Source organism: Lactuca serriola, chromosome 6 (assembly GCF_051521515.1).
Source record: "Lactuca serriola cultivar US96UC23 chromosome 6, Lser_US96UC23_V15, whole genome shotgun sequence".
Lineage (NCBI taxonomy): Eukaryota > Viridiplantae > Streptophyta > Magnoliopsida > Asterales > Asteraceae > Lactuca > Lactuca serriola.
The window spans coordinates 45632544-45647620 of NC_136413.1; positions in this window are offsets into that span (position 1 = coordinate 45632544).

Below are 15077 nucleotides of genomic sequence, written 5' to 3' on the forward strand. Positions count from 1 at the left end.
TGTGCCTCCCTGTCAATTTCTTCCTGTTTTATTGGGATGGATGTGTAGTTATGATTGAAAGGTGGAGGAACACTATCATACCCTAGACCCTTTTTTTGATTATCTTTAAATTTTAATTGGGCTTCGAATAAGGACTCGACTGTCTGACTTGACGCAGTATAATTTTTGAAACTGACATCTGTTTTTCCACACTTAATTTTCAAGGCGTCAAGTTGTCTCTTAATATAGTCATAATTTTCACACTTGTTGCTATACTCTTCCTGAAGTTTCATAAAGTCCTTGGTTTTTGCTTCTAATTCAGCCTTCAGGGGTTTCTGTCGTTTCCTAAGTTGATATCTTTCGTATTTTAGGTCCTCAACTTCTCTTTTTATTAAATCAAGTTGTTCCCGAAGAAATATAATCATAGTTTCACAAGCTGGAGTACATGTAACTTCAGTGACCGGAATGTTTTCAGAACTCATTATTTTTCTACACTTCAAAGCATCAAGTTCTATAATTACATCAACAAGACTAAGATGATTGAGATCTTTTGTCTTCTTGATGATAGCCACGTTCATATCCCACGATTTCGGAAGTGAATTTAGCAGCTTTTTGTTTATCTCGGACTTAGTCAAGAAGATCCCAGCTATATTCATCTCAGTAGTGAGTGTGGTAAATCGCTGCAACTGAGTTTCGAGGGTTTCTCCAGGGATATAATCGAAAATGTTGAAATTTTGTCTTAACATATCCTGACGACTCTCTTTCATATTTTCAACTCCCTCGTAGACCTTAAAATCAATTAAAAGCACAACTAGAAGCTAAAATAAAACTTAAAAGTCAAACCCTTTGATTATAAACCTTAAAAGTCAACCTTAAAAGTCAAATTTAAAAAGTTAAACTCAAAAGTCACACTTGAAAAGTCAAACTTAAAAGTCAAATTTAAAAAGTTAAACTTAAAAGTCAAACTTAAAAGTCAAATTTAAAAAATTAAACTCAAAAGTCAAACCGAAAAGCTAAATTTGAAAGTTTAAAAGTTAAACGACAAAGTCAAAGTTTAAAATCAAAGATCAAACTTGGAAGTCAAAGTCAAAATTTTAAATAAAAAGTTAAAAAATAAAAGTCAAAAAACAAAATTTATTAATTTTAATTTAATTTATTTTTTATTTATTCATTATTATTATTATTATTATTATTATTATTATTATTATTTTATTTTATTAAAATTTTTTTAAAATTTTGGATGAAAATAGAATTTAAAACTAAAAGAAATTGAATTTTGGGTTAAAAGTGTCAAAATAGGAAAACTTGCTGCGAGAAAGACGGGTTATAGTTTAAATTTCGAAAGATTGTAACAAGTGATCAGGTAGCCGAGTTGGATAAGGCGCTGAATTGTTGAGCAGGAGGTCGCGGGTTCGAAACCCGACACCTCCTAATTCTCTTCTGATTTTTTATAAGTGCGAAGCGAGGCTGGTTCTTGCAAGGCTGCGCTTGCGAGGCCGAGGTGCGAGGCTGAGAACTCAGAAGCCGGAAACGTGCGAGACCGAGCCGCAAACTGCTGAGCCGTATACTCTGAGTCAAGGCCGCAAACTCTGAGCCGCAAACCTCGGGCCGTGAACTCATCGGAAACCCTAGCTGCTGGCCGCCACCCCCTCGCAGGTTATGACCAAAAACAGTGATTTTTGCCCTTTTTTGCTCCAAAACTCGATCAAAAACCATTTTTTATGAAAAACACGAAGAACAAACCCCCCTTAATTTTCAGAGATATATCCAAAAACGCAAGAATATTTCGAAAATAAGATCAAATAATGCTCCAAATCTGACAAAATTGATTGATACAACCAAGCTCTCATACCAATTGTAAGTCCCTAAATTGCTTGTGTATCAATCAGATCCGTTTGATGGTGCGGAATTGAAACGACCCAAAAATACGACCCGAAAATTTCATTTTTAATATAACTAAAAATCATAAACTGAGTATAACATAATAAAACCATGCGTTGCGTATCTCAAAACCATACTAAAATACTGTGAGAAAACTGTGTCACAACTGTATCAAAACATGTCTAAGAAAACTGAATCAACTCCCAGGATAAAACTGAAGCTGTGGTGTGTGCGATGCCATCATCTCGAGCTCTTCCCTTTGCTTGCGGAAGTACCTGAAACCAAAATTGAAACTATAAGCACGAAGCTTAGTGAGCTCCCCCAAACTACCACATACCACACAATAATATATAAAGCACATACTGGGCCTTGCCCACTGCATCGGACCGAAGTCCGGCTAACTGGGGCCTTGCCCCTACATCGGACCGAAGTCCGAAGCTGACTGGAACATTGGACCGAAGTCCGAAGCTGACTGGGACCTTCGTCCCCTACATCGAACCGAGTCCGAAGCTGACTAAGACATCGGACCGAAGTCCGAAGCTAACTGAGACATCAGACCGAAGTCCGAAGCTAACTGGGACCTACGTCCCCTACATCGGACCAGCGTCCGAAGCTGACTGGACCTCTGCCCCATACATCGGACCGAAGTCCGAAGCTGACTGATCATAGCATAAACATATCAACTAGCATAAACAACTAAATCCTGTCTGAACCACGAAGGCATCAAACATACTACTAACTACTACATCGGATCGAGGTCCGAAGCTGACTGCTAGCTATACGGGCCGGCATTGTGGCCTTAGACCCGTTACTACTGGAAGGAAACTCACCTCGTGAACTGGCTGCTATGTGAATGGCTCTAGAAGCTAACTGTTGCTGCTCCGGTATCTCCCCGGCTACAAGGCCATAAACACACTCAATCAAATACTAAACACTGCACTGGGGTAAAATGACTCTTTTACCCTTGCTCAAAGTCAACTCTCCTGGTCAAAGTCAACCCTCTCGGTCAAAGTCAACCCACAGTTGACCTGACTCGCCGAGTTGGGCCGCCAACTTGCCGAGTCTCTAGTCTCATTTCACAACCCCCACTCGCGGCTACTCGTCGAGTATGGCATTGACTCGACGAGTACTCTCTCGATCCAAGAACTTCAGACAATCTGCATCCGACTCGTCGAGTCATATGAACAACTCGACGAGTTGTTCTTGAGCTTAAGAAGATTGCCTTGGACTCGCCGAGTTGTATGAACAACTCGTCGAGTCCCTCCATTACCGAGTCTGCTCTCCAACTTACTGAGTCCACTCTACTACTCATGGCTTCCACTCGACAACACTCAAAAAGGGGAAAAACGGGACTCGCGACTTGACTCGCCGAGTCGTTCTTCCGACTTGCCAAGTCACAACCATGCAACTACTCTAAACTCGATTCTGCTTGAATCCATTGCATACAAATGATAGATCTGAGTCCAATAAGCTAATTCACCACGTAAAGTTTCTAACTTTACGTGTACAAACACATGAAAAAGGAGATAAAGGCTAAAAAGGCACTTAGAAGAGTAGATCTAGGGTTATCATGCAAAATAGCTCCATAAAGGTGATAGATCTACGATTTTGGAACTGAAACATGGCTAGATCCGAAGGCTAATCAATCTAATGTGATCCCTCTACCAAGAACAAGCTAAGCAATGGCTAAAAGAGGCTAAATATGCTTGCTAAAGAGAAATCAATCATAGAAACAGAAGGGATTCGGCTAATACCTCAATGAACTCTGAAATGGGAGCAAGACCTTGGATCTTCTTCTTCTCCTTTGGATCTAGCCTCCTTCTTCTCTTCAAAACTTCAAGATTCACCCAAGAAATGCACAAATAACCAAGGAAACGATTAGGGTTTGCTAAATGATGCTCTGAGGGTGAAGGGGACGAGTTTGGGGCTCATAAGGTGGTTTAAATAGGGTGCAAACCCGGGGATTTAGGGTTTCTACCTGGCAGGCAGACTCACCGAGTCCCGAATATGGACTTGCCGAGTCGCCTACTAACACGTGCCCGAAAACTCGACCCTACTCAATGAGTCAGGCCATTGACTCGCCGAGTCCCTCAATAAAACTTCTAAATAAAAACCACGAAAGCATCATACCAAGGACGGGGCGTTACAATTCTCCCCCACTTGTCTCAGACTTCGTCCTCGATGTCTGCTACGGCTGAGTCTGCAAATAACTCCGGGTAGTGCTCTCTCATTTCTTCCTCAGCCTCCCACATCCACTCAGACCCCTTCCGGTGCTGCCACTGCACCTTCACTAACTGAATTACCTTGTTCCTCAAGGTCTTTGTCTTCCGGTCCAGAATCGCAACCGGTCTCTCAATACAGTTCAGGCTACTATCAACCTGAATATCCTCCAGGGGAACAACTGCTGACTCATCCACCAAACACTTCCTCAACTGAGACACATGGAAAGTGTTGTGGATCTGGCTAAGCTCTGCAGGAAGATCCAACCGATAAGCAACCCGACCCACTCTGGCCAAAACCCTGAAGGGACCAATGAACCTGGGGCCCAGCTTGCCCCTCTTCCGAAACCTGATGACACCCTTCCAGGGTGAGACCTTCAGAAGGACCATATCGCCCACCCGTAACTCCAAGTCTGAACGCCTCCTGCCGGCGTAGCTCTTCTGCCGACTCTGCGCAGTCTGCAGTCTACTACGGACCTGCTGAATCAACTCGGTCGTCTTGAGCACCACCTCTGTGCTCCCAACGACTCGTTGACCGACCTCGCCCCAACAAATCGGGGTCCTACACTTCCTCCCATAAAGCATCTCAAAGGGAGGTCAATCAATGCTCGCATGATAACTGTTGTTATATGAAAATTCCGCTAACGGAAGATACGTATCCCAACTGCCACCGAAGTCTAGAACACATGCCCTAAGCATGTCCTCGAGAGTCTGAATCGTCCTCTCACTCTGCCCGTCCGTCTGAGGGTGGAAAGCGGTGCTGAAATGAAGACGAGTACCCATCTCATCGTGAAACCGCTTCCAGAATCTGGATGTAAAACGGACATCTCGGTCTGACACTACCGATACCGGCACTCCATGACGTACCACGATCTCACACACATAGATATCGGCTAACTTTTCTGCTGATATACTCTCCTGGATCGGGATAAAATGAGCACTCTTCGTCAACCGATCCAGTACTACCCATATCGAATCCACCCCTCGTGCGGTCCTGGGAAGCTTGGTGATAAAATCCATGGTGATGTCCTCCCATTTCCACACGAGAATGTCTAATGGCTGCATCTTGCCGTGAGGCCTCTGGTGCTCCGCCTTGACCTTCCTGCAGGTCAGGCATCTCTCAACATACCAAGCGACATCCTGCTTCATATAGGGCCACCAATAATCGGGTCGAAGATCTCTATACATCTTCGTCGCTCCTGGATGGATAGAAAATCGAGACTTATGAGCCTCGTCCATCAACACCTGCCGTACTCCTCCCCAGTACGGTACCCACACTCTCCCAAAGTGTCAGCAGTCCCCGACTGTCATAATCAAACGAAGCTACTTGGCCCACTATCCTTTCACACTTTTGCCTCTCCTCCCTGAGGCCCTCGACCTGAGCCTCCCTGATCCATCCTCAAACACAAATCTCTGATAGGTGCTGCCGACACTTTGCGGCTTAGGGCGTCGGCCACCATGTTGGCCTTCCCTGGATGGTAAAGGATCTCACAATCATAATCCTTCAGCACATGCAACCACCTCATCTGTCTCATGTTCAGACTCGGCTGATCCATAAGGTATCTCAAACTCTTGTGATTCGTGTAGATAGTACAACGGACCCCATAAAGATAATGCCTCCAAATCTTGAGGGCAAACACAACCGCCCCCAACTCTAAATCATGGGTAGGATAATTAGCCTCGTGAGGCTTCAACTGTCTCGAGGCGTAAGCTATCACATGGCCTCGCTGCATCAACACTGCTCCCATACCTGTGATTGAGGCATCACAGTAGACTACGAAGTCCTCTACTCCCTCTGGTAAGGTAAGGATCAGAGCCTCGCACAATCTCTGCCTGAGGGTCTCGAACGCTGCCTGCTGCTCAGGCCCCCAACGAAATACCACCGACTTCTTGGTCAGTCGATTGAGCGGCATTGCTATCTTGGAGAAATCTTGAATGAATCTCCGGTAATACCCTGCCAGCCCTAGGAAGCTCCGAATCTTAGATGGAGACTTCGGGACCTCCCACTGCATCACGGCCTCTATCTTGGCCGGATCCACCAAAATACCATTCTGGTTGACGAGGTGACCAAGGAACTGCACCTCGCGCAACCAGAACTCGCACTTGGAGAACTTTGCGAAAAGTCTGTCCCTCCTCAAAACTTCCAGCACCTCCCTCAGGTGCTCCTCGTGCTGCTCCTGCGTCTTGGAATTATACCAAGATATCATCTATGAATACTATCACTGACCGATCCAGCATCGGCCTGCACACGCGATTCATGAGATCCATGAACGCGACTGGGGCATTGGTGAGCCCAAATGGCATCACCACAAACTCATAATGACCATACCTGGTCCTGAAAGCAGTCTTCTGCACATCCTCATCCCTAACCCGCATCTGATGATACCCGGAGCGTAGATCGATCTTGGAGAACCAAGACGCTCCCTGAAGCTGATCAAACAAATCATCTATCCTCGGAAGTGGGTAACGGTTCTTCACCGTTACCTTATTCAACTCCCGGTAATCTATACACATACGATGCGACCCATCCTTCTTCCTCACAAACAGGATCGGCGCTCCCCAAGGCGAATTGCTCAGCTGAATGAAACCCTTGTCTAGCAGCTCCTGCAGCTGCGTAGACAACTCCTGCATCTCAGGGGGAGCTAGGCGATACGGTGCCTTGGCTATCGGAGCCGCACCAGGAATCAGGTCGATCCTAAACTCAACCTACCTCTCAGGAGGTATTCCCGGTAAATCCTCGGGAAATACATCCGTAAAGTCTCGCACTATCGGAACATCATCAACTGTCGTCTTGCCCTTCTCCCAGGCATCCAAGACATAAGCTACATAACCAGCACAACCCTGCTGAAAATAGCGCCTCGCCCTTGCGGCGGAACAAAAGGTCGGTCCGCGCTGTGGCCTCTCGCCCTGAATCACTAACTCTCCCCCACTGGGAGTGCGAACCCTCACTAGCTGAAGCTCACAATCAATCACCGCCCCATTGGGGCTTAGCCAATCCATGCCCACAATAACCTTATTCCCTCGCAGGGGAATAGGAACCAGGTCCACCAAAAACTGCTCATCAAACAACTGAAGAGAACACCCTCTATGCACTCTGCCGACCCTCACGGTCCTGTCATCTGCTATCTCAACCTCTAGTGGACAATCCAGCTCCCCTGGAGCTCTGCTAAATCTCTTGCTAAGCGCAAGCGATACAAATGATCGGGTAGCCCCCGAATCGAATAATACCATAGCAGAAATGCCGTTCACAGAGAATGACCCTATATAAAACATAAAATCATAAGCAATAATCAATCAATAAAATAAAGAGATGAAGGGAAGATACATACCCGTCACCACATCAGGAGTCGCTCGCGCCTCCTCTGCTGTCATCTGAAACGCTCTACTCTTCGCCACTGGCGCCACAGCTCGGCCTGCCGGCCATCTGTAATCCTCAAGGTAGCAGGGGCAGGTGCAGCCACCTTCCCAACTGCAGCTAAACTCGGACATTGGGACTTTTTATGTCCCCTCTGATTGCACTGAAAGCAAATCAGATCTGATGCTGCAACAGCAGTAGCAGGGGCCGTACAATCCCTGCTCAAATGCCCAGTCCGACCGCACTTGAAGCAGCCGGAACTCCCTGCCTTGCACACCCCATCGTGCATCTTCCCACACCTGCCACATCGACTGTGGCTTGGCTGAAACCTGGACCTGTGATCTGAAACCTTGGGCTTTTTGCCCGAACCTCCTGAACCCGAAACCGCCTCCGGTTTCCTCTTCTTCTCCATCTCGAGATCAATCTCCCTCTCTCGAGCCCTAGCAATCGTGTCGTCCAGCGTTTTACAGCTGGACCGGCTCACAAACTGGCGGATATCGCTCCGCAACATCTCATGACAACGAGCCTTCTTCATCTCCTCATCGGCTGCATACTGAGGAACAAGAAGAGCCCTCTCCCTGAACTTGGCGGTGATCTCCGCCACGGTCTCTATAGTCTGGGTGAGGTCTTGAAACTCTCTGGCTAACTGTTGCACCTCAATAACTGGTGCAAACTCCGCCCTGAACCTGGTAGAGAAATCAGCCCAGGTCATGGCGTCCAATGCTGCATCATCTCCCATGGTATGTCCGACCTCCTCCCACCAATCCCGTGCCCTGTCCTTCAGAAGACAGGATGCCAATCTGACCTTGTCCCCCTCGGGACACCTGCTAGTGCGGAACGCGTTGGCCACATCCGCCAACCATCTAGTACTCGCTATGGGGTCCCGCGCCCCGTGGTAGTCTGGAGCTCCACATGCCCTGAACTCCCTGAAGGTAAGTGTGCGCGACCCCATTATGGCCGCCACCTCGGCACGGAAGGTGCCCAATCTCTCATCCATCAGCTCTAGGATACCCTCCTTGATCGAACCGAAGATCACAGGAGTCTGCTCTAAAATGATACGAGTAATCTCTGAAGAAAGAAACTCTCTGGTCTGCTCATCCATGTGCTTGTTCCCCGAGCCTGATCCTGATCCCTCCCCGGCACCTCCACTGCCGGTTGCTGTCCTCGGACGCAAAACCACCATACTGAAACACATCATAGCAATATAAGAAAACTGAAATATCTCAAGGGATCATTGATACTACTACTAGCTTCCTGGTCTTGTCTCGGCCTTCCTTGATTCGAGTACGGATCCTCTGCTTTCAGTAGTACGGACCCATACTACCTTCCACATCTATCCGTACTTTCCTCAAGAACCGCCTTGACTCCACCAAGTCACTTCTACTACTACTGATCTCTGCTACTCTCATCCTAGGCTTGCCCTAGGGAAATCGCTGACTCCACTCATACCAGTCCTCAGCTGCCGAAGGCCTCCTTGTAATGCTGATTAGCCACCACCTGAATACCATCACATGCAATGAGGCTCGGATAATCCTTCGAGTAAAAGACTCGTCCCTACAACGGTTGGACTCAGACAAGAGCTGCGCAATAGGGCCAAATCCAGCACTCTGAGATTATTCAACCCTGATCACATGTGATGTGACGTATTCACCTAATGGCTAACTCCCACCACTCAGAGTCCCACAAAGCACAAAGCAAGCAACATTCGGATAAGGGAAACATACTCAGGCAAAACTATTCTCATAACGAGAAGCTACTCTAGCATACAATGCTAAGCTCGCGCTACAAGGCATAACCTAAACAGGCTATCCTACTGCTGTCTACTCAATACTAGCATGCAATTCTCAATAAGCTGTAACACATATAGCAGGCACATAAGGCATCCTCCTAGATCCTTAGTCCTATACTAGCATGCTGTTCTACTGAAACTAGAACAATTAATCATAAAACTTGTATTGGTAATTTGGGAGTACTTACTTGAGCTCGGCTGATCGCATGCACCACACCCTTATCTTGTTTAAAAATTCTTTTCTTTCTAAGTGCTTTTCAAAATCTCATTCGAAAACATTTTTCTTTTTGAAAATCTTTTTATCTTTCCCTTAGTTTGAGTTCAGATGCACCCGGAGGTGTATCCGAATCCCTCAAACCAGGGCTCTGATACCAACTTGAAACGACCCAAAAATTTCATTTTTAATATAACTAAAAATCATAAACTGAGTATAACATAATAAAACCATGCGTTGCATATCTCAAAACCATACTAAAATACTGTGAGAAAACTGTGTCACAACTGTATCAAAACATGTCTAAGAAAACTGAATCAACTCCCAGGATAAAACTGAAGCTGTGGTGTGTGCGATGCCATCATCTCGAGCTCTTCCCTTTGCTTGCGGAAGTACCTGAAACCAAAATTGAAACTGTAAGCACGAAGCTTAGTGAGCTCCCCCAAACTACCACATACCACACAATAATATATAAAGCACATACTGGGCCTTGCCCACTGCATCGGACCGAAGTCCGGCTAACTGGGGCCTTGCCCCCTACATCGGACCGAAGTCCGAAGCTGACTGGAACATTGGACCGAAGTCCGAAGCTGACTGGGACCTTCGTCCCCTACATCGAACCGAGTCCGAAGCTGACTAAGACATCGGACCGAAGTCCGAAGCTAACTGAGACATCAGACCGAAGTCCGAAGCTAACTGGGACCTACGTCCCCTACATCGGACCAGCGTCCGAAGCTGACTGGACCTCTGCCCCATACATCGGACCGAAGTCCGAAGCTGACTGATCATAGCATAAACATATCAACTGGCATAAACAACTAAATCCTGTCTGAACCACGAAGGCATCAAACATACTACTAACTACTACATCGGATCGAGGTCCGAAGCTGACTGCTAGCTATACGGGCCGGCATTGTGGCCTTAGACCCGTTACTACTGGAAGGAAACTCACCTCGTGAACTGGCTGCTATGTGAATGGCTCTAGAAGCTAACTGTTGCTGCTCCGGTATCTCCCCGGCTACAAGGCCATAAACACACTCAATCAAATACTAAACACTGCACTGGGGTAAAATGACTCTTTTACCCTTGCTCAAAGTCAACTCTCCTGGTCAAAGTCAACCCTCTCGGTCAAAGTCAACCCACAGTTGACCTGACTCGCCGAGTTGGGCCGCCAACTTGCCGAGTCTCTAGTCTCATTTCACAACCCCCACTCGCGGCTACTCGTCGAGTATGGCATTGACTCGACGAGTACTCTCTCGATCCAAGAACTTCAGACAATCTGCATCCGACTCGTCGAGTCATATGAACAACTCGACGAGTTGTTCTTGAGCTTAAGAAGATTGCCTTGGACTCGCCGAGTTGTATGAACAACTCGTCGAGTCCCTCCATTACCGAGTCTGCTCTCCAACTTACTGAGTCCACTCTACTACTCATGGCTTCCACTCGACAACACTCAAAAAGGGGAAAAACGGGACTCGCGACTTGACTCGCCGAGTCGTTCTTCCGACTTGCCAAGTCACAACCATGCAACTACTCTAAACTCGATTCTGCTTGAATCCATTGCATACAAATGATAGATCTGAGTCCAATAAGCTAATTCACCACGTAAAGTTTCTAACTTTACGTGTACAAACACATGAAAAAGGAGATAAAGGCTAAAAGGCACTTAGAAGAGTAGATCTAGGGTTATCATGCAAAATAGCTCCATAAAGGTGATAGATCTACGATTTTGGAACTGAAACATGGCTAGATCCGAAGGCTAATCAATCTAATGTGATCCCTCTACCAAGAACAAGCTAAGCAATGGCTAAAAGAGGCTAAATATGCTTGCTAAAGAGAAATCAATCATAGAAACAGAAGGGATTCGGCTAATACCTCAATGAACTCTGAAATGGGAGCAAGACCTTGGATCTTCTTCTTCTCCTTTGGATCTAGCCTCCTTCTTCTCTTCAAAACTTCAAGATTCACCCAAGAAATGCATAAATAACCAAGGAAACGATTAGGGTTTGCTAAATGATGCTCTGAGGGTGAAGGGGACGAGTTTGGGGCTCATAAGGTGGTTTAAATAGGGTGCAAACCCGGGGATTTAGGGTTTCTACCTGGCAGGCAGACTCGCCGAGTCCCGAATGTGGACTCGCCGTGTCGCCTACTAACACGTGCCTGAAAACTCGACCCTACTTGACGATTCAGGCCATTGACTCGCCGAGTCCCTCAATAAAACTTCTAAATAAAAACCACGAAAGCATCATACCAAGGACGGGGCGTTACAGGAATCCCAATCAAACGGATGATTTCAGATCAAATAGAAGATAAGGAGAAGAAGAATAATATGAATCTCTATATGAATTGATTAGAATTAAAGTTCCAGATACAAAAGATTCACACACACAGAATGCTCTATAGTTTCTCTCTTCTCACGTATACTCCTTGTGTTTCATCAATCTCTACTCCTCACCCTAACACCTATATATACAAGGGAATATGGGCTTGGTGAACATGGGCCGTAAATGGGTTTAATGGAGTTTCTAGAAAAGTAAAGTATAAACCATATTTTTGATCCAACAGTAGCTTCACACACACCCGCAAACTTGCATATTTTTTATTCTTTTTTATTACTAGGGATCAACCCTATGTTGATAAATCAAAAGAGAGAGGGTCAATTAGCTCTCCAAGAGATCTAATATTATGGACTTTGCCTATATTTTATAATTTAGGCCCTAAGGAAAGCCATTAAGACACTATTTACCCCTATAACCATTTTTTCTTGCAAATTTGATCCAAGTATAACCCAAAATAAATATTTTTCTTAAAAAAAATATAATGGAACTGAATAAATAAATTAATAAAATAAGGTTACATATCGAGAAACGGGGCGTTCTAGCTCTCCCCGCTTTAATCGAACTTCATCCTCGAAGTCCATGCTAGAAACCAACTCAGGGTAATGCGCCTGCATCTCTGTCTCTGGTTCCCAGGTCCATTCTGAACCTTTACAATGCTTCCAATGAACCTTCACTATTCTAATCTCTTTTTCCTCAGTGTCTTTGTCTTCCTCTTAAGAATAGCCATTGGCTTTTTCACATAGTTGAGTATCTCCTCAATCTGAATCCTCAAGAGGAACAACTGCCATCTCGTCCGCCCAACATTTCTGAAGCTGAAACACATGGTAGGTGTTACAGATCAATCTCAACTTATTTGGTAACTCTAAATGATATGTTACCTTCCTCACTCAAGCAATAGTCTTGTAAGGACCTATATATCGGGGTCCAAACTTTCCTCTCTCGCAGAACTGAATCACCCCCTTCTATGGTGAAACCTTAAATAATACATAGTCTCCTACCTGGAACTCCAACTCTGATCATCTCTTGTCGGCGTAGCTCTTCTGTCGATTGTGAGTTGTAACCAATCTCTCCTTCACCATATGGTTCAATTCATTCGTTTTAATCACAATATTTGTTCTCCCAAAACCCGATGACCAACCTCACCCTAGAAAACGGGCATCCTGCACTTCCTACTATACAACAACTCAAATGGAAGCATGGTGATACTGGAATGAAAGTTATTATTGTAGGAAAACTCTATCAAGGGGAGATACGATACCAACTACCCCCAAAGTCGATTATACAAGATCATAGCACATCCTTGAGCGTCTAGATCATCTACTCACTCTTTTTGTCAGTCTGTTGATGGAAGGTTGTACTAAACCGTAATTGAGAACCCAACTCCTCCTGAAACTTCTCCCAACACATGGAGGTGAAATATTATCCTTGTCAGATATGATAGAGACCAAAAATCTGTGTCTGGTGACGATCTCTCTCTTGTAAATATCTTCCAAATTATCCATCAATAAGCTCTTTTGGATGGGAAAAAAGTGGGCACTCTTGGTCAATCGATCAACGATGACCCATATCGCATCACCTCCTCATGGTGTCTTCAGTATTTTGGTAATCAAATCCATCATCGAAACGGTAATATATAAAGTTTGTGACTTACCATGCGGCCTCTGGTGATCCACCTTGGCTTTCCTACATATCAAGCATTTCTCTACATAGTTGGCAACATCCTGCTTGATACAAGGCCACCAATAATCCTTACACATGTATCCATATATCTTTGTTGCACCTAGATGTATATAGAATTTCTAAATATGAGCTTATTCCATCAATATTTATTTGTTTCTTCCAGTGAAGGGAACCTAAACTCGAACACATCATGTCAGCAGATCCCGACTGTCTCGCATAAAGATTGGAATCTCACCCGAGACTCGCTTGCTCTTGGCGTTCTCATCCAGAACTGTAACCTACTATGCATGACGTATCAATTCTATGAGTGAGGTTGACATCGTCAACTACTGACATAAACCCCAAATTGGGTCACTAACCGGCTTCTGAATAAGAGCATCAATAACTACATTCGCTTTACTAGGATGGTAGATGTAACATCCCGATTTCCAGGAATGAGATTTTAGAGATTTGCATGCAATTAAAGAAGCCTACTCGACGAGTTGGAAGCCCCAATTCGTCGTGTAGAGATTAGTCAACCAGCATGAATTATATGGTCTACTCGACGAATCGGAGGACCCCAACTCGACGAGTAGGAGCTGAACGAGAAAACCCTAAATTTTAGGGTTTTCACCCTATTTAAAGGACTAAACATTTATATTTTGGCCTCCCTTATCACCTCATTACCCAGATAAGGAAACCTTAGTCGTTCTTTACCAATCCTTTGTGCTTGTGAGGCTAAGAGAGTGTTTTTGGTGCTCTTGTTGAAGAAGTTTGAAGGTGGAAAAGCTTGGAACGGTAAGGAGCTTGTAGATCCAACATATACATCATTTTGGCTACCATTTGAAGGTAACAAGCTATTACCTTGATCATTGTAGTGTTAGATCTCCTTATTCTTGGGTTTAAGGCCATTTTTAGCATATTAGTGGATCATTTCGGGTATTAAGCATGATCTGAAGTTGTAACTTCAGATCTGGACTCCTCTAAGTCCTTATAGTCATAAAGTAATTGAATTTATCAAGATTTGGCCGTTCTCTTTGGCTTAAACCTCTCCCTTAGCTTGGTTTTGGCATTTAGGACCTTACATGCACGTAAAGTTTCCAACTTTACGTGGAAACCATGCCCTAGGAGGCTAGATCTGCACTTTGGAGCTTTGGTCTTGCTTAAAAGCGTCTAAATGAGAAATGGACTGAAGGGACTCGACGAGTTGCATGGACAACTCGGCGAGTCAGATGAAGATTGCCTGTATTGGTTCTGCATGAACTTGGCGAGTCACTGAGATGACTCAACGAGTTAGTTAGGGTTTTTCCCTACATTTGGACACCGCATGGACTCGACGAGTTGTTTGGAAACTCGGCAAATCAACTAGGTTTTTCATGATTTCTCAAGTTCTAGAGGACTCGACGAGTCAATGGGTTACACACGAAAAGTTGGGTTAACATGGTCTGTTGACCTTGACCATTGACCTTGACTTTGACCAAGGGTTGACTAGTTTGACTTCAAGGGGTACTTTAGTAATTTGGGAATTTATAGAAGTGGATCGTTGGTGGATGTAGGTGTTTGAGTTGGAGCTATATTTATAGGAGTTTGACATTATCATCTCAAGCTACTTGTGAGGTGAGTTGTCCTCATTATACCAACA